The sequence below is a fragment of the Dermacentor silvarum genome, chromosome 7 (genome assembly GCF_013339745.2).
Source record: "Dermacentor silvarum isolate Dsil-2018 chromosome 7, BIME_Dsil_1.4, whole genome shotgun sequence".
Lineage (NCBI taxonomy): Eukaryota > Metazoa > Arthropoda > Arachnida > Ixodida > Ixodidae > Dermacentor > Dermacentor silvarum.
In genome coordinates, this window is record NC_051160.1 from 114,696,240 (window position 1) to 114,719,771 (window position 23,532).

Consider the following 23,532-nt stretch of genomic DNA (forward strand, 5'->3'; position numbering starts at 1 on the left):
CATTTTTGGCATCGCACTACGACTTCACTAAAGCGTATGACTAATTCGCATCGCCTGACCGGCTCGCTCTCCTCTTGTCACACCTCGATAAGAACCGAACGAGGGGGAACATAATTGCCCTCTTGCTCTTGTTCACCTTCCAGCCGATCGGCCCTTTCTTTTGTTTCTCATCCGGCGGTTCGGACGCGCCCTGTCTGAAAACATTACAAGGAACAAACGCACCGTTAGAACTCTTTGACTGCGCTCCCCACTGGGTTTAGTGGCTTTATTCGGCCGCGTTGCCCTGTCTGCCACATTCCTGAGTTTGCGACGCCGCTTCATCCGATATCACGTTTTGTAGTGCTCATTTTTGAGCCTTGCGCTTGCATCTCGTGCTGACCGGCACTTATTTCATCAGTCACTATTTCCATCTCAACCACAGAGTCTGAGTGACTTGCGGGTAAATCATTCCTCTCAATGCTACCTCGACTGGCGGAGAGCTTCAATCACTTATGGACAATGCAGCTATTTTTATTTGCTCGTATACCTGGGAACTGTCCCCAACTGCATTGCCTTGCCTACATTGTGCTTTAGAGCACTTTACTGACCGACTGAGCTCTGCACTGGTGCTCTTGTCTGACGAATCGCGGTCACCTCGGACTTCTGCAACAGCTACCTTCGCGCCGTACTCCCTGGATGATTGTGCCAAATCGTCCACAGCTGGCCTAGCTGCTTCTCTAGTATTCCACTGGCACAATACCTCGTCGCGCTCAATACCGTTCCCATTAACGGGCTCCTCATCAACTGCGTCATGGTCTACGGATCTGGCATCACCTATGAACGTATATTTAGGTTCATTGGGATCAGCCTCTCTTCCTACCAGCGGTAGAACCGTGTGTGCTACTTGTTTGCACTTTCCGCGCGCTACTTCTACGGGTGCCTGATATTTATGCTGCTCCACTTCAAAACCCTGTTCCAATCTTTCAATCTCTCGTTTGAGAGCTTCTATCTTTTCGTATTCTTGCCTAATGCAGTCCTGTCTTTTCAACTGCTTCTCATACTCAATTGCTTCCTGTTCCTGTTCATTTAGAATTAGGTTGCCAAAGTATTCAAAGTATTCCTGATCCTTGTTGCTTTCTAAAATTGCTCTAATTTCGGCTTCTGACCTGTCCTCCTCTACCTCTACATCGAGCTCTTCATACAACCGCAACAAGCTAGCTCTCGTCAAACTCATGAGGTTCATAGTAACTACTTTAGGCTTTGGCTCAGCTATTCCACAATACTTCCTGCGAAATCAGCACAAATTGCAATTCAAGTAAAAAAAAAACTACCAGTGGTTCAACTCTCTTGTCTCAAGATAATTTGAAGCCTGGAAAATACAGCAGAACCCAAACGCCTATACACAGAAGTAGCACCAAGTCCCCAAGTTCTCCGCCACCGCATCGAATCAATTCCAAGAAGACGTAAATCCTGGGTCGCCTTTAATTGATTACAATTTTGGTAGGTCTCTACGTCCCAATTAATCCCACAAAAATATGAAATCTGGCTTTAGTAGCTGGTTCAGATCAATGTTGAAAGCTGCTTTCTGCTGAGATGCGCAGCAACCACAGTATCAAAATGGGCAGTTGTACACGCTCCATCGGCGTTGGCTGAAGGGTCGATCTCACCGCGGCCATCCAGTTTGTTGGGACTCGGGTAGCGTTTGGGCCGGTGATCCTTCAGCCATAGGGTTGAGTACATCCGGGAGTAAGAGCGATAGAAAAAGAGGGTTTATTCTACATGTTTACAGTGGCTCCAAATATGGAAGCCCACTACATGGGGGAGCACTTCCAAAGTCTCAGCTCCGTACATGTCTGAGCACATATCAGAACACGTCAGGACATACCATTGCACCCAAGGTGTCTCCTTATAAAACATTCATCTTCCCTAGTTGACCCGACTAGGGAATCGGATGACCTTGGCGCGGCCAATGAGATGGGTCGTATTGTTTACAGAACTCCGCCTCTAATGTTGCACCTTAGAAGCAAGGACGAGGCAATCTGGAAACCGGGGATTCACACTCCTTCTACGAAAGTCGTCTCCTTGGTTTCTATCTCTCAGTGACGTTCATCTTGCCAGGGTCGGGAGAGTGACCTTCGCGCTGGCCCCCGCTTCCACGAAGGGTGGCGGTTGTGGTCGCTTCATGAGCTTCTTTGTCGTGGCGTCCCAGCCGGTGTCGCGCCGCGTCGCCAGGTAGGCGACCGTTGAAGAAGGGGGTGGCATCGGGGAAAACACACAAACGATGCGCACTGCCGATTTGGGGCACATGCTTGCCCGTCAACGTCGGTGTCAGGCACTGTCGCCGTCCGGGCGACGCTGATGAAATGGCCTGCCTCGATGGGAAACAATCAAAGAATGCGCCTGGCCGATTCGGGACGCAACACCAGACGAACAGTATATATATTCATTGCATTACGCGCGTCACATATTGCATTCCCAGCCGTCAGGGGCGTAGCCAGAAATTTAGCCAGTGGCGTGATCGATAATACATATCGGTAGTTTAAGCAGACTCTATACATGTATATCAAAGACTTTGGGACCCCCCCCCCCCCCCCCCCCCTCGCATGTGCTTGCGAAGAAATTAAGTAAAAAAAATGTCACAGTTTCGCCCTAAGGGCGAAGCAATGAATGCGATAGCAACACCGCAATGTCATACGAAGTATGGTGAGCGGCTTTGGTAGCAACATGAATTGTAGTAAACATGAGCTGATTAAGTAAGCAGGTGTGCTGCGGCGTAAGTAGACCGACATGAAGAGAGACTCGATGACCACGAGAAGGCGCGTGTGAAACCGTGGTGTTGATGAGAAGCGCTTCCCGTGGGCAGCGCGTGCGAAGGGACACACCTGTAGTGCTGCACTGCCAATCCGGGCAGCATTGCATGTGTAGCGTGCGTTGGAAAATGTGTCCCGACTATTACTAACTGAATAAACAAGCGTGGTGTGAGCGCGCACAAACAAACAGGAAAGATCACACTGAACGAAGACAACGACTGCCAAAACGCTGGCAGCGAGCGTATATACGCCGCAGCGGGCGAAGGTACGTGCGGTCTATCGCTTCAACGGAAACTGAGCGGCGAATGCACGGCGCATAAAGGTCAGAGCCGTGTGGAGATAAGAGACGGTGCGGACGAGCGACGAGCGCGGTTGTTGGCAGCGTAGAAGTGCGCCCCCCCCCCCCCCCCGCGCGCTCCCTCCGGCGTTGGCTTCCCGCTTCCTTGCTTGCGCGTGGGTGATTGAGTGCGTTGCTCTCCGTGATAGCGCGCGTCCGCGCACGCTTCCGCTCGGGCATACGGCGCGCGGCGAAGATTTTATCTATAGGGAACCTCACGGCGACGGCGACGGCAGAAATCCGGTAGAAGTGTCCATATAATTGCTATCGCAATAAAAGTAAAGCAAGCTCAGTAAAACACAGTAAGCACGACAGGTACTGTGGGCGTTTGGAGCAACGGTCTCTCATCGCGCCACTGAATGGACCAGTCTTCGAAAACGCATCATTGAGACGACCCACCCGATCGGAGAAGTCATCATTAATTGTTAATCTTCGTTAAGCGTAGGTGGCGTCGTCCTCGTCGGGGCGAAGTGCGTTTCACAAGTCAAGGTCGGCTATACACGTGAAAATGCATGCGTGACCAGGCTATACATACTCCCATAGCAATAACTTGTTCGCTGCGTCTTTGCGCTAGAAAACTTAAGTAAGCGCAAAAATGGGGAAGGCTTTTTTTTTCGAAGCTTTCGTCGCCGTGCTCCCTCATACGAGAGGGTTGCATTTCCTGCGGCAAGTGCATGGGCCACTGTGTCTTCCGCTGTGTGCGAGTGTGCAGCCGTCATTTGCCTTTGCGTCAACCGATTCAGAATTGTACAGAATATTTCACCGCACAGCATAGATATGGCATGTGTACGCATTTTAAGTAGTGCGTGCAACTAATTTCTGCTTCACTTACGCCGGTGCAAACAGGAAGCGGCCTTGTACCTCACAGGATCTCGACTGATTGGTGTACTAGTGATTAGAGCACTGCACGGGCTCGGGCTTAGCCGAAAGCCCGGGCCCGTGGGCCCGTGGGCAGGGCCGGGTCGGGCAGAACAGTTTTTTCACGTGCTCGGGCCGGGCTCGGGCACGGCGTGTGCTTTTTGACCCCGGCACGGGCCGGGCTCGGGTTTTTTGACGCGGGTCCGGGCCGGGCTCGGGCTTTCTGGTGGTGTGCATGTAACGTGCAGCGTGTTAATCTCGGGCGTCTCAACTCTGAAAAACATTATTTTTCGGTCTCGGGCCGGGTTCGGGCCGGTTTCGAGTCGGGCTCAGGCCGGGCTCGGGCCTAAGGTAAAGGGGTGGCGGGCCGGGCCGGGCGGGTAACGTAAATTATTTCCGGGCCCGGGCCGGGCCCGGGTCTCACCATAAAAGTTTTGATCGGGCGGGCCGCCCAACGTAAAAACGGGCCCGGGCCGGGCCCGGGCTGAAAAAATCGGCCCGTGCAGTGCTCTACTAGTGATGCAGGAATGAACTCCGGTCTTGTTCAGTGCATAGTGCACATAATCAATTTCTCATGTCGCGTGAACTCCGACGAGAACTGTCAGCGCCTGCAACAAGAGTTTACTTACGCTTTACTGCGCACAGCAGTAATCCATGCTTGTCGGCTGTCTATTTCGTGCATTCTGTTGCGAGTCGGTGGAATTTCACTGCTGGCATCAACCCCTTCATGTGTATATTGCTGGTTTGGGATTCCACAACACAACAGCAACGACCAGCCTTGCGCAATTACTGGTTTGGGATTCAACAACACAACAGCAACAACCAGCCTTCCGTAGGGGCGCAATCGCATACAAGAGACGTTTCGCGCGCAGACTGGCTACGTTCACACTTGGGAAGCGGCAAGCGGGCGGAAAGGCCAAAGCGGCCGGAAAATCTTTTCCGCGCATGTCCAAGTTGTTCACATTTGTTTTGCTACCGCCGCTGCCGCTTTCGTCCACATCCCGCTTTCGTCCACATCCATCTAGTCTGCGTACGTTTGTCGGCGTGGCGGCGCTCATTATCGCATTATTTCGAGCGGTATGTTCATTCATTGACCCACCCGTCATCAAAAGTGATCATTTTGTGCAACTTCGCGTGTCATTTGTGACCTTCGGTAAATTCCTCGTTGGCGTTCCGTGATTCTCCTCACACGGGCGCGGTAGCGCTGAGTCACAGGTTGGTGCCTAGGCGTGATTATATTTCTTTATTAGCTTTTATTTACAAGTTGTTATAACATTTCATCATTTCGTATTATTGTCGGCGCCTCCAGGACACCAAAGCGGCAACGGGAACACCAAAGCTAAAACCCGGGCTGGCCCTTGTGTTGGGGCTTGTCGAAGCCTGCGCGTCCTACGTGATACCTACGCTCCCAATCTATCGTCGCGACGAGAAAAGCACCCCGCGACTTCTGCAACATACCGTGCACGTGCACGAATTATGGAGCGCCAACGAGGAATCTGCCCAACTATTGTCTGCCATGAAAGTGTAAGAAGAAATGGCTTTTATACTTCTACCTACTTGTTTTCTAGAAATGGACAATGAATAAACGGAAGACGCGGACACTTTGGAAACGGTGGTGGTGGGTTCGCCTGGCTTTGCAAAAGCGTGAGAAGTTGGGTCACGCCAAGGCTTCGTTGCCGCACCTCCGGTCGCGCGACATACTATCGCGAGTATTGCTGACAGTACGTTTTAGTACCACTCTTGTCGTAGAGCAAGGGGTGGTCCTTGATCGCGTCGATCAGCATTTCAGCCTACACTTTTGGTTCCATGTTCAATTTTGCGACCGGTTGTTTAGATGCTAGCGTAGCTTCCGGTCGAGCAGAACGACTTTCCGCCGCGTTTCCGCTTCGCCATAGCGAAAAAATCGGTCCGAGACCGATTTGGCTCGCCGCTTGTTTTTCTACCTGTTTTGCCGCCTATAGCGGGTGGATTTTTGCAAGATTTTGCCGCTTCCGACAGCTCCGAGACCAAGTGTGAACGTAGCGTAAGATCCTGCGCGAGCGCGGCCTAACCGGCACCTGAAGGGAAGCGGCGGAAATGTATAGGAAATTTCGACCACCTGGGGTCTTTAACCTGCACCTAAATTTAAGTAAACGGGCCTCGAGCATTTTCGCCTTCATCTAAAATGCGGCTGCCGCATTTGTTGCTTCAGAATGCGGCCGCCACATTCTCGCCCAAAACCTCAGAGAGCGTCAAAGCCTTGACAAACACCGTGACAGTTTTTTTCCATATGCAGAAATGATTCGCTGTAAATTACCAACCCAAACGGAAGCGCCCAGGAATGAAATTGTGATATAGTAGCACCGGTTCCTTGAATTATGTCAGCGCGAAGCGACGTGAACAAAGGGTGGGTAAGTGGGGCGGGGGGGGGGGAGTTGCGGAAAACATTTCGGGGGGGGGGGGGGGTTGAACACCCCCAACCTCCACCCCCCCCCCCCCCCTTCCTTGGCTACGCCCCTGCCAGCCGTCGCCATCGGTAGGCTGTGGGTGCAGCTCACTGCAGAAGAGGCTGCCGTACGCGAACGTAAGCGCGAGTGCAATCGTGCTCTTGAGACCGACCCCGTGTATCGGCAACGACAGAGCCTCTGACCGTCTACCACAGCGAGCACAAGGCTATACTGTGCAAGTGTAGAGTCGTCTGTGAAAGTATGAGTGTGTCTGTGTGTAATCAACGGATACCTGATCTAAAGTAAAGGCTATGCAACTTAACGAAATGTGTCTTCATTCAACTTCAACGTTCAAAAAATACAATCCTAACGAAGCAATCAAATCACATATGCATCGCATCGGGTCGCTCAGCATTTCTTGGGTTCGTTGCATGATCATTGGCTTTGGACTTTTTGATTCAGTTTGCATGGGAGAAAGCTTCGTGTTCAACCATATTTCTTTAAGAAAGGGGCATCGACTTTTTTCCTTCGTCTGCTGAAAGGTCGGCGCTGTGTTTACGTTCTTCGTCCTTTGTTCTCAACGCGAGCCATGTCTTATGAAGATGACGATGTCGTTGCCACTGATCATAATCATGTTGCTGTGCTGTCGTGTTGTGGCGTCACCGTGTTCCGATGACATGAAGAATGAGGTACTGGGTGTAGCCTCCGCGTCCTTATATTCAGGGTTCGTCTAGTCGTATAGAATCGGATGTGGCGCACTGTCTTCAACAGCCTTTCCATCAGAACGTCTCAGTTTACACTCATCAATGTAAAAACAATCTCGAACCATGACAATCGAAACAAGCGCGAACGAGACCAAACCAAGCAACCCAAACAGGCGCGAGCGAGAGCTGACGCGAGCAGATGATAGTACGAAACGAGCGGTCTGGCTGAGACCAGATACAAGTACGCATCGAGTGCTCGGGCGGGTCCACATGACAACTGTTTCCCACACGCACGTCACTGAAGGGGCCGCTCTCATTGGTTTCTGCTGTTCGCGGCTCGCATCTTTCATCTCCATCTCCGCGGTCGCTCTTTCATCCTTCGCTGCAGTGCTCGTTCGCTCGGTTACGCCGACGCAGACGCTCGCCGTAGGAACGGGCTCCTAAGAGCTGCGCTCTAAAACGCAGATTCAGACTGCCGTCCGCGGACTGGCGTTAAATTGACTGGACAGCCCAACGTGAAGCCCAGCAGAGACAAAGGCACGTGCCACATCCTCCGCAGTGGTGTAGACGACGGGGACCAGCCTCGGGCCAGCGTGTCAAACCGTCTACTACGGTCGACACGCAGTTATAGGTGCGAGAAAGAGGAAGCGGTCCAACTATGTCGAAGTGCACATGGTCGAAGCGCTTGTCCGTAGGCAGGATCCGTTGGTAGGGCTCATAGTGTGACGGTTTACATTGGACACTTGGCCCATAATGCAGGTACCGGACCGTGCACAAACGTCTGGATTGACATAAGGCCAGCCGTAGCGATGAGTAACGATGTGTTGAGTGGCGCGTATATCAGAATGAGCAATGCCGCGCAATGAGTGGAAGCTGGCCCACCGGCACAATGCGGGAATAAGCAAATACATAAAAAAAGCCGACTGATCCCACGATCTGTGGGAATCGATGTTATGCGAAGTAGTGTGCGGGGAGCCTACCATGTTAACGAAACAACCATGAGAGCGCCAAGGCGTAGGCGGCTGTTTCATGACCTACATGACACGCATGTCATGACCTATCATTTATGTTCGTCATACACTCTTGTCATACTATGCCAATTTTGGTACACAAATTAACGACGAAACGACCATGAGAGCACCAAGACGCAGGCGGCTAGATATATAGATAGATAGATAGGTAGGTAGATAGATAGATACTTTCAAAGTGGCAATTATTCGCGAAGAAATACTTCGCATTTAATAGGGCGCGGAAGAGGTGCAGACATTTCCCCTCATAGTGGCAGCATGGTGAAGGCGGGTGAGGGACTAATCTTGAGGCGTAGGGAGCAGCGGCGTTGCCAGAGCGCTTTCAGTTCGAGCGTGGTTGCACTGTGCCTCCAAAAGGGGTCCCAGTCGATAGCAATAAGTGATTGTAAAGGTGTTTCATTAGGAGTGTTTTTTACAGCAATATCACACAAGGAAGGAATTCCGTTCCGTGCCATCATAAGCGAGAAAGGTTCTTGGCAGCAGTTAGCCAGTTTCTTTTAAAGAACTTGAAATCATTGCAAATCCTTCCACGACTAAAAGCTCTAAAGATGTAAATAAATCTTGAAAGGAAACTCCTTTATCACATACACTTTTTCTGTAGAAGTAGTGTGTTTGTTCTACTCAGTGCTTCAACAGGAAATGTGCGCCTCCGTTAGGGATTTCATAACCGTAACGGCGCAATAGATTTAGAGAATCTAGTGGGCGTTTTTATTGACAATTTTATGGTTTTGTTGAAATTTTATTTAAACTCTACTTTTATTTCTTTTAACGACGACGTATATGTTCAAAGACAAGGAAAATGCATTGCTTCCTGCGTCACTCCTGTGCTCTGTGACACTTTTTTGGCGTCAATTAACCGCGACCTGCACTGTTCCTTTGACGATAGGTTCTACCTTAAGGCTTTTAGATACCTGGACGATTTTTTTATTTGTTTAAAAAGTAACAATGATTTTACCGTTGACCAGTGCATTAACGAGGTCTTAGGCGATTTTAGGCTACATGGGAAGGGCATGCTATTTACACATGAAATTCCTTCCCATGGTAGTCTTCAGTTTTTAGATCTGTTTTTAGTTTTTGGCAACAAGTACGTCTGTTGGCAGTATAGCCCACGTGCACAGAAGGAATTGCTGCCGTACAATTCGGCACAATCAATGTTAGTTAAAAGAGCAATAGCCACTATTTGCCTTGAGTCTGCTCTCATCAAGTCGTGCCCTCACGCGATGCAGGCTAGCTGTGACAATCAATTGGCGAGGCTACTGACAGCCGGCTACCCGTTCTCGGTCGTAAGGGTGGTCTCAAAAACATTGCTCCAGAAGGTGAAGGGCAAAAAGCATATGCCTAGCCCTAGCCAAAAAGGATGCAAGCCCGCAGTGGTGCCATATGTCCACAAACTTTCCAACTATTTGAACAAAGTCGCAAATTAGTTTGGTGTACCTGTTGTTCTCTCGGCACCGCGCAAGTTGGCTTGACTATGCTCCCAAATTAGCCGCGTTGACAGAAAGTCAGGATGCCAGAAAAATCAGAGCAGACCTTACGTGAAATGTGCGACTGGCGTTATATATGAGATACCGCTGAAATGTGGGAAGTCCTACGTGGGCCAAACGGGGAGATGTGTCAATGAACGGGCACGGGAGCATGAGTTGTCCATCATGAACAAAGGTAATGCGAACTTACCTGCGCATTGCATGGTTTGCTTGGCCGGCAAACGTTAAAAAGAAAAAAAAAGATAATTGGCAGGAGTGGTGATACCTTAGCAAGATAACTTTTGGAGGCTTATCACATAAAAGAGAGAGGCACGAGTTGTATTAGTGATACGTTTGTTTGACAACGAGATGCAGCTGTAAAAAACGTCACTGTAATCGCTTTAGACGATACAGACACACGCATGCGCTTTCGTTGAATCCCTCTTGCTCTGCTGTAAGAATAAAACAGCTGAAGTTCAGCGCCAGAAATATCGTTTCCTACTTTTTTTTTCTAAGTCTATGTTAACAAAGAAGCTCGAGAACAAGTTAAGAACCGCACAAAGAGCGATGGAACGAAAAATCTTAGGAGTAACGTTAAGAGACAGGAAGAGAGCGGTGTGTATCAGAGAACAAACGGGGATAGACGATATTCTAGTTGACATTAAGCGGAAGAAATGGAGCTGGGCAGGCCATGTAATGCGTAGGATGGACAACCGGTGGACCATTAGAGTTACAGAATAGATACCAAGAGAAGGGAAACGCAGTCGAGGACGGCAGAAAACCAGGTGGGATGATGAAGTTAGGAAATTCGCAGGCGCAAGTTGGAATACGCTAGCGCAAGACAGGGGTAATTGGAGATCGCAGGGAGAGGCCTTCGTCCTGCAGTGGACATAACTATAGGCTGCTGCTGCTGCTGCTGCTGCTGCTGCTGCTGATGATGATGTTTTCCTGTTAGCGCAACCATGTATTCCTCAGATCTCAAACAACTCGCCCCGCAACAAGTTCTACTCAGATAGCATAGAGTTGGAACAAATCGCCGCAACACGAAAGTGGGCATCGGTTGCTCCGTTGTCTGCTCCTTTGACACGCCGTATGTCCTCCATGATGAAGTTGTAGATTTACGCACGATGCCGAATCTCCCGAGCGACGTACTTTGAGGAGTTCGTGCTGGACGCATAAGTCAGTGGGAAATCACTTCATCACGTGGAACTTGCGCTCTTGCAGTAAGCGGTGGAAGTTTTGAATGGTAGCGTAGATGGCCAGCAGCTCGCGACCGAAAACGCTGTAGCGTCCCTTGGCAGTTTGTAGCTTCCGAGAGAAATACCTCAAAGGCAATATTTACAGGCAATATTCAAAATATTCAAAGACAAAACTCAGGGGCAATATATTGTTGCAAAACAGCGCCGTTGGCAACACTGGAGGCATCCACCAGCGCTCTAGTTGGCGCGGCCGAACGAGGATGCACCAGCAGAGCTGCCTCAGCATTGGCTTGTTTGCTAGCCGTATAGGCAGACTGAGCCTTAGGGGACTAAGCTATTGCCAAAGACGGGCTCGGTGGTGCTTTCGATAGGTCGGTGATCGGCTGTAGTAAGTCCGCGCAGTGGGCAATAAAACGGCGATAGAAGTTTACGAGGTCCAGGAACTCAGGAAGCTGGCGGAGAGTTCCGGGTTCCAGGAAATTCTTGACTGCTTCGATGTGGGACGGTAACGGGAGCATGCCGAGCGCTGAAATGCGATGGCCCAAGAAGTCAAGCTCGGCGGTGAGAAAGTACGTTTATGTGTCTTCAAGACGAGATAGTAATATTGAAAGCACTGCAAAAGTTCACGTAGGAGACGCTCGGGGTCCTTCGAAGTGGCGGGGGCGATTAGTATGTCATCGATGTGCGCGATGACCGCAAGGAAACCACGTGTCATATCAGCAATGAAGCACTGGAATGTCTGTATGGCATTGATTATGTCAAAATGCATGCCCGCACCAAGTCGAACAAACTGAAGGTCCCCGGGACGGCAGTTTTCAGAACGTCATTGGACTCCACTGGTATCTGGTGGTACACCGGGACGAGACGCACTTAGCGAAAGGTCTTACACCCAACCGGATTAGACATGTAGTCCTGGATATGGGGAAGCGGGTAGCTGTAATAAATGTTTCGAGTATCGAGTGTACCTGTGCCTTCACATGGACGCTAGTCACCCGGATCCTTCATTGGTACAAGGTGCAGCGGCGATGCCCGCGTGGCAGGTGAGGACGAATAATGCTGAGTGGCAGCATGCGCTAGAATTCTAGTGTAGCGATGACTAGCCGCTTGCCATACAAGCGGAGAGGACGGGAAGATACTGGAGGACCACGTGTGATGATGTGGTGGGTACCAGTGTATTTGGCAGGTTGGCTCAAGTGACAAGGTTTTTGTAACCTCCGGAAACTCAGCGCGAATTCTCTGGTAAGGGCTTGATGGCACGAGATTGTAGACAATGAGGGAGAAGTCGACGCTGAACCAGAGTGCAACGATGTACGTACTAGTGGTGCCATCGATGAGCAGTTGGCACAGCATGCTTACGACGAGGTCATAGAAGGACAAGAAATACAACGCGATGATGGGATGGACGACGTTAGAGATGACGAAAATCCAGCAGAATGTGCGACGCAATCCGAGGTCGATGGTAGTGAACGAAGCTCGTACGTCACTACGGTGGAGGAGTAAGCGGCGCGCAGAGGCTGTCCGTGAGGATAGGAATGACGGTCAGTCCGCGATGAAGGCACTGCACTCACCCGAGCGCCTGTGTCGATCAGAAAACGTAGCCCGAAAATTTTTTATTAATAATTAGTAGCCTCGAAGGACTAATCATTTGAAGGAATAATTGGCAGCCTCGAAGCAGTTGCTAGGATGATGTGCATGATGCATGTGGCACCAGCAGGTTCGCTGGCGCTAAGGCATCCTTGAGCGCGTGCTGTGAGAAGACGACTAAGTACGCTCATTGGACGAACGCTGGTGCTGTCCAGACGCGTGGAGAGAAGTGACGGCCGCGTGACGTTGTCAATGCGCTTCAGCTGCGCGACCACTGAGCTCTCAGGCGTGGTGGCGACGGTACAGACCGAAGGAGTAGCAGCCTCGTGGATCTTATCGGCGATACTTGGCCAGGCGGTCTAGCATTGTGTGGTCAGAGGTGGCAAGGACAAGGCGAACAGATTAGCATAGGCACTGTAGGAAACGTTCCCTGAGCAGAGCGCTGTGAACAAAACTGACGTTGTGTTCGCCCAAGGGCTGCCACATCCTGTGGAGAGTTTGGGAAAGGCGTCTGTCACCGATTGCTTCTCCAGTAAAATGTTGCGGTAGGCCACGTTCCGAAGGTACACCACTTGTTAGGATCCTTACCTTGAGGCGCTCATACGTGTTTCCACCTAAAGGCTGGACGATTACGTCGGTGAGCCTGCAGACCTCTCCTGTTGATAGTGGCGAGAGAACATTGTAGTACTGGGTAGTCTGGGAGGTGATTCGGTGCAGGTGGAACTGCGCTTCGACCTGCAGAAATTAGACATGGGGATCCCGCGTGCAAAACGGTGGCAGTTGAAATAGCCGCTCTGGAATATGGGGAAGGCGTCAGCTTGATGTGCTTCAATCCAGATAATTGTTGCTAGGGTCGGTCATGTTCTAGTCTTATGTCACCACTGTAGAGCAAGAAAGCAGAGACGACCGACCAGTAGATAGCAGAACTGATCAATGAGCCCACGTGCACTGCCCATCTCTATTTTGCTTCCTTCCTAGCTTGATGTGAGCGCCCGTGTGCATCCGAGCAGATACGGGCGCTACAAGCTGAAGCAAAGGCTCTATGGCTTGTAGACCCACCGTGGTTGGCCAGTGATGGAATTGCGCTGCTGAACTCGAGGGTTCGACCTCGGCCGCGGCTGCTGCATTTGGATGGGGACGCAAGCAAACAAAAAAAAAAAAAAAAACGATAACTTTCGCCGCACTTAGAATAAATAATAAAATTCTAGGGCTTTATGTGCCAGGACCGTGATATCATATGAGGCGTGCCATAGTAGGGGAGACTCCGTATAATTTTGACCACCTAGGATTCTTTGACGTGCACTCAATGACGGTGCCCAGGCGCTTTTAGCAATTCGCCCCCATCGAAGTGCGGCCACCGGGGCAGAGATTTTTGCGGTCGAATTTTGCCGTCGTCGTCGCCGTCGGCATCGCCGTGTGGTTCCGTGCATATTTATGTATATTGTATGCTATATGCCATTACATGTTATATGACTTGCGGTACGTGCGGAGTATATTACCACCCAATTCTATCACTAAAGCTGCTCATACCAGGTCTAACACCCTTGACAACATTATTCCTCAGAATTTTGAGAATGGCAGCAGACAAACAAATGTCATGAAACAAAACACTGACAGAGCATTTCCTTTATCTAAATCTTCTCAGACTTAAAATATGAGAAATGCGATGCAGTAACAACTCAAACCTGAAAATGATGTAATTTCATTGGCGCGGTTGTGCATGATGTCTGGGATCGGGCCAGGAAAGAAGTTTGAAACATACTCAATACGGATAAGTGATAAAGCCGCCAAGAAAGACGTCAGGCTTAATTATTAAACATCAATGAAATTGTCCGATAGCACGATTCAAACAGAGGACCCCTAGCACAACACCTCGTTTTAACAGCGAAGCTGTTAAAGTTTGAGGAGAAACGTCCGAAGTCCGCAGAAAACTCCGCGCCGTTGCCTAGCAACAAGCAAGCCACAGCTGCGCACCACCTTGCCCAACCTCGGCTAGCTGCGCATGCGCCGAAGCAGTAGCGATGACGTCACCTCACGTTGCCTAGTAACCGCCGACGAAGGAGCGCGCCCGCTTCGCCCGACACAGACACGGCTCCGCCGAGCTCCCGCCAGCAGCGCGCTACTGCTCATGCGCCGTGACGTTATCCCGGCGTGTTGTCTGCTGCGCACCGCCCGTACACTGTGGATAGTTTTCGCCGCACTTCCCCTACGTGGGCTCGGACTGCAAGTGCTTCGCGAGACGTTTCCCGATGCCATGGAACACGAGGAAGCGGTTATACACTTCGTATAACTTAGCATCACGTGGCATTACTTCGCATAACTTAGCATCACTTCGTATAGCTACGACGAGCTTGGAACCGATCAGCTCCGCTGTGTCTTTAGCCTTGCGCCACTAGTGCAAGCTACCCAGACTTTTTTTACTAAGTCAGCTTACGTTTACTTCAATTCATACTGCCATTACAGCTATACGAGTTTTATACTTCGTGCAATATTCTAACATTTTGCTATCGCATTCATTGCTTCGACCTTATGGCGCAACTGAGATTTTTTTTGTCAGGTTGTCACGTTGGTAGTGCCCCATATCGGAGTGCTTGAAAAGCCAAACTTGGCGCACAGAGGAGAGCAGTGGCGTTCTCACCAAAATTATTTCTTACACCACGACCCTAGTTCCCTGTATCTTTATTTGTGTAGGGTACCAGTTAGCAGGAAGAAATTTGGAAATGGAAGAGCTTGATAATTGGTCACAGCGACACAAAGGCAACAGTAATGTTGTGAAAGAAATGTTATGGGAATTTATGTTTCAACAAAGCTGTATTCATCACATGAAAGAAGGTCAAATTAGCGATAAGGTTCATATTCTTGGAGTCAATATTCTTGGCTTGAATCGCTGTTGCCTGCACCTGGCTATTAATAAGATGAGCTGATGGGGTGAAATGCAGAAAGACTGTACCGTGGACGTGGTGCACATTAAAAAAAACCCGGTGGTCAAAAGTAAACCGGAGTAACCCACTACGGCATGCCTCATAATCATATGGTGGCTTTGGCACGTGAAACCGCAGAATGTAATTTTCAACTTAATAAGATCAGTGTAGGTGAAATACATTTTTTGCTCTCATATTTTAGTTTTACCTGAGATAAAATTTCAATGTTTCTGGCATAGTCATTGTAAGTGATGCCACAGCTGTCAATATGTATATTTTTCTCTTTCCAGGTCATAATTACACTGTCGAAGAGGATATTCTTTACATGAGTGAAAACTTTGGATGTGCAGTGATTATGATTACGACGAAAAGGCAGAGTTAGTATTCGTCTTAATACGTTGCCAAAACGTAGCGTTCGTGGTGACGACATTGCAGGCGTAATTGTCGTCTACAACAAATTTGATTTTTAAATTCAGTGACAAGTCCGTTAGTGTTTTTCGTAAATTATGATATACTTAAGAGCATGATTAAAGAAGGCATCTTGAACTGCGAAGTTCCCTCAGTGAGCTTTTCCTTGAAAAACTACCAGGGATAAGTTAACAAAGTAATCGGCATACCCTTCTCGAGGAGCCTACCTTTGACACCAATCAAACCGCATAGATAAAAATTAAGCAAGTCTTACACGTTTGTAAAACGTGAAGGCGAAAGCCTGATTGCATGAGAGCGCACGACAGAACTCGCTGAAATCATCGCACCTACTGGTAGTGGGCAAGTGCCTTCAGCGCCTTCGCAGAGGGAGTGCCCGTATGGGAACGCTGGCATTGGAGCACGGTGTAAGAATAAGCAAGAGAGGTGCTGACACTCTCCCCACAACGCACGCGAAAGCGCCGCCCGCTCGCGTCCAGATTATGTTCGGCTCGGTTACAGCTCGGTCGGCGCCGTCGTAGAGGGCGCTGCGGAATGCGGTCCCAGCCTCGGCGGCAAGGCGCGTGCTGCCGCTGCTTCGTTTTCCTGCTTGCAAGTGCGGCCGCGCTGTTTTAAAGGCACTATTTTGTAGCTTTAGCTACACTGGCCTAGCCAAGCCCGTTACGCGCGGCACATCAAGAGCCGTGCTGCGCATGCGCAAGGATCAGTGATGTCACACGGCTTGCGCACCGGAGCCACCGGAGCCGGCACCTCTCGCGCACTCCGCCGCCGCCGCGCGCGACTCACCGCCGCCTGTCTGCGCATTCCAGAGGAGTGACGTCGTAGCCGTGGTAGACGCACTGGCGCCGGCGCGCGCTCGCTGTGTAGTCGCCGTCTGACACTGCGCTGGAGCCGCTGCGCTTCTGACTGGCGTTTGCCAGTGTGGTATAGCCATGGAGAAGGAGAGCGCAAATGCTGCTCAACAGCGCAGGAGAACGGAGAAGCTTGACTCATCGGATCCCGAAGTAGTTGCCTGGCAATTAGCGGTTGAGCGTAGGAGGAATGAACAGAAGAAGGCTAAACGTGCTGCGGAGACACTGGAGCAAAGGGACGAACGTCTAGCAAAGCGGCGTCGCCAGGAGGCTGAGCGACGTGCCCGACCACCCCTGCAGCAACAACAAAACGCCGTCGATGACGTCAAGGCTCGCCGATCGACTGAATATACGGTGAAACTCAGCGAAAGCGCCAGTGCGACTCGGACCTTCAGCTGAACCTTTGCTAACGCTACGTATATCCCGGCATAGCCGAGCTAAGCCACTGCAACTATTTTTTTGTTCGCGTGCGTTTCATCAGCTTGTGCTTGAGTATTGTCGCCACGGGCCCCCGACAAAGGCGGCAGCGGCCTTCTGAGGGGCGTTTGAAACGGCTAGAAAGTGCTTCGTTCCGAACTGCAATTCTGGATACCTGACTTGTGCGGAGCGTGTGCCTTTATTCAAAGCGCCGTCCGACAGCAGTTGTCTAGAGCAGTGGCGCCGTGCAAATCTGAGGGCAGACCCAACTCTAATGCCTACCGACCATGTCTGCACCAACCATTTTTCAGAGGATACGATAGCGACGGCATATTGCGCGGAGCGCTCGATAAAAGAATTCCCACCTTATTTCCGAACTGCCCTAAGAACCTCAAACGGTCAAATAAACCTCGAAAGCCGCTGCGGAAGAGAGAACCCCCTGCATGCCACAGCAGTTTGTGCAAATTTTGCGGCATGTACAAGATATCTACTTGGTGGTTTACTATCATGCACCAAGATTTAAATATATGTAAATGTCACGTAGCTGGACAGAACCAAGGTAATGTTGTCTGCCGTCGCTTGGAGATACTCAGATAATTTTATTTGTATTCCGCCTAATTACATAATTATTTTCATATTTGATTAATCAACTTTTTAATGCTATAATTGGATAAAAATTGTGAACGAGAGAATTGTACAGCAGCGTGGAAAACTCCCAATATAGCTTTCTGTTGCTCAATATGTGATACATAAAAGTGTTTTCCGAGCGTGAATGAAACCCGCGAATACTTCAATATTGCCGCGTGACTGGCCGCTCGAGGCACTTTGCGTGTATTCGTGAGCTTCTTTCATGCTCGGAAAAACACTTCTACGTAGCGCGTATTGAGAAATAGAAAGCTGTATCGGGAGTCTTTCATATTGCTCTTCAGTTTTCTCATTGACACTTTTAATCTAATTATAATATTTCAGAAGTTGATCCATAAATAAGACTAATTATCTAATTACGCGGAATGTAAAAAATTATTGAGTATCTCCAAGGGACGGCAACAACATTACTACGGTTCTGTCCAGCTACGTGACATTGTGCACCCGGTAAAATACTGCTGTTTTTGTGTAGATGTGTGCCTGATTTTCAAATTTGTTCCATCCTGGCTACTGAATTTTTTTCTTTACAATGCGCGTGCGGTGTATATTACACGCTTGCATGTTTTTATGCAACATTTTTCCATTGTCGTAGTGTACGAGACCGCAAGCTTCTGGGATGGTTATTCCCTATTAAAATTATCGAGCTGCTTCATGCACAAGTTTTTTCATTTTGTGTCTATGCAAGAAAAAAAGTCTATGGGACTATTGTGTGGTGGGTGTAAGTGTATTTGTGGACAGGCTGTAGCATGCATTGTCGAACACGCTTACATTGGCACATTCTCATATGCAATTTAAGAAAAGAGAAAGTCATCTCTTCTTTTAGATCTTGCAAGAGCCACTCAGTCCTCAATGGATGAAAGCCCAATGAATAATATACACGGTCTATGTTAAGTGCAAATGGAATAAAAAAGGCATTTGTTCAGGTTTTCATCAGTAAACTGTGGTAGTGATGTTCTAATCCAAGATAGACGCCTGCCTTTGTTCCGCCTAATAAATTCCCATTTGAAAGAGTTTTTACATATAGCTGATGTGCATTCTCATCTTAAGTTCTAGCCACGAACAGCCACTTTGCTCTAGTGCATTGCATATCGCAAGCTTGCGCCGTTTCATTTCTTAATTTATATCGCGGCCACATTGAATTCGCGCAACGATGATTGAACGGTTTTCTGAGTGTGAATGGAAGCAGCGATAAGCATGAAATACATTTTCTGGTGCAGTCACTATTTTCTTCTGATTGAGGGGTAGCACGTGGGCCAGCACTTCCATTTTTTTGTGCTTGGATGAACGGCTAGACCGGACGAAACAAATTGTGCGCGCGAGGGTAACTTCAGTGGACTTTGAGTACTGCCCGATTGTTCCGGGTTCACTTCATCCACGCCCTGCACAAGGAACCTTCATGTTATCGAAGCATGAAGCCTGGTACACATTATTCAATGTGAAATAACCATTTTTTTCGCGCTTTGAGTTTTACTGACTCCACTATGAACGAAAATTTAGGGGAGGCAGAGCAATGTCAAGCCGCCGGCGCCGCTAAGCTGGGACCGCTGACCGCAGCGCCATCCTATCGGCTCGCAGCAGAGCTACTCGGTGCGCCCGCGCGCTGCCGAACATAATCTGGACGCTCGCGCGCGCGCAGTGTCAACACCTGAATATTCTTACACCGTGCATTGGAGCCAGCTGTGGAAGAAGACGACCACGAACGTGCGAGCAGTGGCACGAGCGCGTCTGTGTGACCACGTGACGTGTGCAATCAGGTACGCACTTGGCACACCTTTAGTAAGCCACAACCGTGCAGCAGCCATGGCCTCAGGACCGGCAATAAATAAAAAAAAGCAGCCATGGCCTCAGTGAAGCGTGCTAGTCTCGCACCGCGGTGTACCGGGTTCGACTCCCATCCAGGCCGAAATGTACGAAATTTTACTTTCAAAGGCACTAATTTACAGGAGCCTCCCTGAGAAATGTGGCGTGAATCCGAGCATTTCCTGACATGTTTAATTAACGTTGGCGGCATCGGCTATTTTTCGTAACGGCGCAGTTTCACCAAGGTTATCGCAACACAGTGTCACCTCCAACATAGACACCTAAGTCTTTCGCCTTAAAAACGATGTGGTTGAGTGGCACACTACTGCAGGTTTTCCCGCTCAGTTTAGTCCAGGCGCCATTGGAATGATCCAGACAATTTAATCTGAGCACCAGCATTTTCAATCTAACTGCCAACAATTTAATCCAGGAGCCACCAGATTTAGCCTCCGCGTCATCGAAATTCACCTGCGTACCAACCGATCTAATCGTTACGTCACCCACTTTATTCCAAGAGCCATACATTTTAATCCCAGGGCCAATCAATTTAATACTCTTGACAATTGATTGTGGAGCGAATAAATAGTGCAACAAGAGGTCGTACCAGGCGTGATGAACGCCGTTTATTTAGTTACGTCATAACTGTATCCAGGCTACCATAGTCGTCAGGGGCGCTTCACAAGCACTTTCATCGGGTATATCACTCATTTGCTTCTTTTGGAGTCACATTTCCGAGTGACAAGAGTGACTTGCATAAGAGACAATTGTGACACACATTGCGCGACTTTGGTTGTATCATGACGTACGATATCCTTCCCTACGTCATGCACACTGATCGAAATGGTTTGCAAGGGTAAAAAATTGCTCACCGTTACTCAACCGCATAACATAATCACTAAGTGACGCACGATAGGTCACTAAGCTTGTGCCGTAGCATGCACTCTTATGCTCCGGACATGCATATCAAACAAAATGGTTGGGAAAGCGTAACTGTGTGTTCAATATTATTAGGTCACATGCTTGATTCACTAGTGATTCACTCGACCTAACCGCCATCGTACCCAAGCTGCGTTCTCATAACCTACCAACATGTATATCAAACGAAATGTCTTTCAAAGGGTAACAACCTGCTCACTATGACTTAGTCAAATGACGTGATCACTAGTAACTCACGCAACGTCACCACGGCCGTACGAAATCATGCACTCTTTAAGCTGCCAAACTGCATATCAAAGGAAGTTGTTTTCAAATGGTAGTTAGCTGCTCATCATGAGTCAATAGCAAGAAGTGATCACTAGTGACTCACACGACAGAACCACGGTAGTACTCAATCATGAACTCTGCTAACATGCTGACATGTATATCAAACGAACTTAATTTCAAAGGGCAGGTAGCTGCTAACTATTACTGTGTAAAATGATGTGATCAATAGTGAGTAACACGACGCTACCACCATCGTACTTATGCATTCACTCTTCTAACCTGCTTTTAATGCATATCAAAGGAAATAGCTTTCAAAAATCAGTTACCTGCTCACTATCAGTCAGGAGCATGATGTGATCACTAGTGGCTTACGCGACGTAACCATGGTCGTACTCAAGCACTCACTTTCCTAACCTGCTAGCATGCATGTGAAATGAAATGTTTTGAAAAAGGCTGCTCACTACCACTCGGTAGAATGAAGTTTTCACTAGTGGCTCACGCGACGTCACCACGGTCATATTCAAGCATGCACTCTCCTAACATGCCGACATGCATATGAAACGAACTTAATTTCAAACGGCAAGTAGCTTCTATCACTCAGTAACATGACGTGATCTGTAGTGACTCACACGACGTCACCACGGTCGTACTCAAGCATTCACTCTAACCTGCTTATCAGGCATATCAAACGAACTTAATTGCAATGGGCAGGTAGCTGCTCATGTTACTCAGTAACGTGACGTGATCACTAATGACTCACGCGGCGTCATAATGGATGTACTCACGCATTCACTCTTCTAATCTGCGGGCAGCGTAATAAAAAATTTGACAGTCACTTTAGTATACGCCCAAGAGGGCGAAGGTGAAAGCCTCCGCGCTCAAGAGACATTAATTAAGCTACTTAACATTCTCATTCGAATGCATTGTTACTTCGTATTGCTTGTTTTTTGTGACCAAGGGCCACGGGTTCGAGTGCCTAAATTTACGCTGCCCTAATTAACTGTGCCTTAATTAACTTCGTCATAATTAACACCAAAGGCCGTGGGTCCCAGTGCCTTAATAAGCTCTATATTAATTAATTCTGCCTTAATTGACTTTGCCTTAGCGCCAAAGCGGTGGGCCCGACTCTCGCATAAGCTCGAGGGTTCGATTACCACCGAAGGTCGTAAGTTCGAGTGGCATAATTAACTCTGTCTTAATTAACACGGTGAAGACGCTGACCCACGCACCGTCAAAATTGTTGCGTGAGCGTTGCTTGCTTGACCCGCGCACCATCGAAATTGTTACGTGAGCGTTGCTTGCTTGACCGGGCACCATCATAATTGTTACGTGAGCGTTGCTTGCTTGACCCGCGCACCATCAAAATTGTTGCGTGAGCGTTGCTTACTTGACCCGCGCACCATCGAAATTGTTACGTGAGCGTTGCTTGCTTGACCCGCGCACCATCAAAATTGTTGCGTGAGCATTGCTTGCTTCACCCGCGCACCATCAAAATTGTTGCGTGAGCGTTGCTTGCTTGACCCGCGCACCATCAAAATTGTTGCGTGAGCGTTGCTTGCTTGACCCGCGCACCATCAAAATTGTTACGTGAGCGTTGCTTGCTTGACCCGCGCACCATCGAAATTGTTACGTGAGCGTTGCTTGCTTGACCCGCGCACCAGCAAAATTGTTGGTGAGTAGTTGGTGCAATCTACTCATTGCTGCTAAACCACAGCTTAGAACTACAGGGAGACTGCTGCAGTGAGGTCGCAATAGCGAGCGTAATTTTTAGAAATACAAGACCGATCTCCGAGGCTGGTTGTAGCCTCAAACATGCGCACACACATGGCGCTGGGTGCTTCGTCCTCATCAACGCTGCAGAAACTCTTGCCATGCCGACTTAAATCACTTCAGTACGTCTCATAAACCATTCCCCACGTCATACTAAATACACCGCGTGACACGAAAACCACCACAAGAAACTGCCGCCGAGCGCATACCAAGCATATAAGATGGAGCTCTCTCCCAAGCCAGCATGCCGACTGCTCAAAGATAGCGCCACCGCGTACGTAATATGACGGTGCTCATGAAACACAGGCCTCTTGGGGAGAAGGGAATGCCGCGCTACTCATTTAAAAAATCACAGAAGGCTATGGTATTGTGAAAATTTATTAAGTATACAAGCAGTCCACAAAAAAGCACGAGGTCTTTTCATTTTTGTAGTGCAATGAGTGGTTTCTACACATCGTGACTACAACTGACTACGGTATTGGTAGAGACTAGTTTAAAAAAATGTTTTTTTACGTTCCAAAACCACTATCTGATTATGAGGCACGCCGTAGTGGTGTACTCCGGAATAATTTGTACCACCTGGGGTTCTTTAAAGCGCACCTAAGTGAAGTACACGGGTGTTTTTTGCATTTCGCCCCCATCGAAATGCGGTTGCCGTGTTTCGATGGGGGCAAAATGTGAGAGCACCCGTGTTGTAGTTGGCTAGATTTCATGCTGACTTACGAGACAGACGAGTGAGCAGTCGACGCGCTTGCATGGTGTGCTGCATCGATCATGTCTTTTCCGTTTTTGGTTGTTTTCAGTATGCATTTATTGCTGTGCGCTGTTTTTGAGTGGGTGATATATTTATTCTTTCAGTAGACAATGCCAATGCGGTCAATACACGTATTTCACAACGCACGTGAGATGATCTCGGCTTCACTTTCACTCCAGGTAAATTCATCACATATGACCTGCGAGTAAGAAATTCTTCAATGATATGTGGCGATATCACTGACTGTAAAGTGAAATTCAGTGAGTATGAGCGAAGAGAGGGGCAACTTTTGTACTCACCCGCATGCCAGAACATATTTGTCAAGTATCCGAATGTAAGGCATAAATAAAGATATCG

General features: G+C 48.9%; 1 long non-coding RNA gene across 2 annotated transcripts in view; it reads left to right on the forward strand.

Moving 5' to 3' along the window:
* Nucleotides 1-23,532, forward strand: part of LOC119458367 (uncharacterized) — a 46,449-nt gene extending 22,917 nt beyond the window's left edge. Inside the window, exons 4-5 of one of the 2 annotated variants that reach the window (XR_007468005.1) lie at nt 15,600-15,686; nt 23,280-23,532. This is a non-coding gene — a long non-coding RNA (uncharacterized LOC119458367). The remainder of the gene's footprint in view (nt 1-15,599; nt 15,687-23,279) is intronic. The other variant, XR_005193491.2, reaches the window with a different exon arrangement.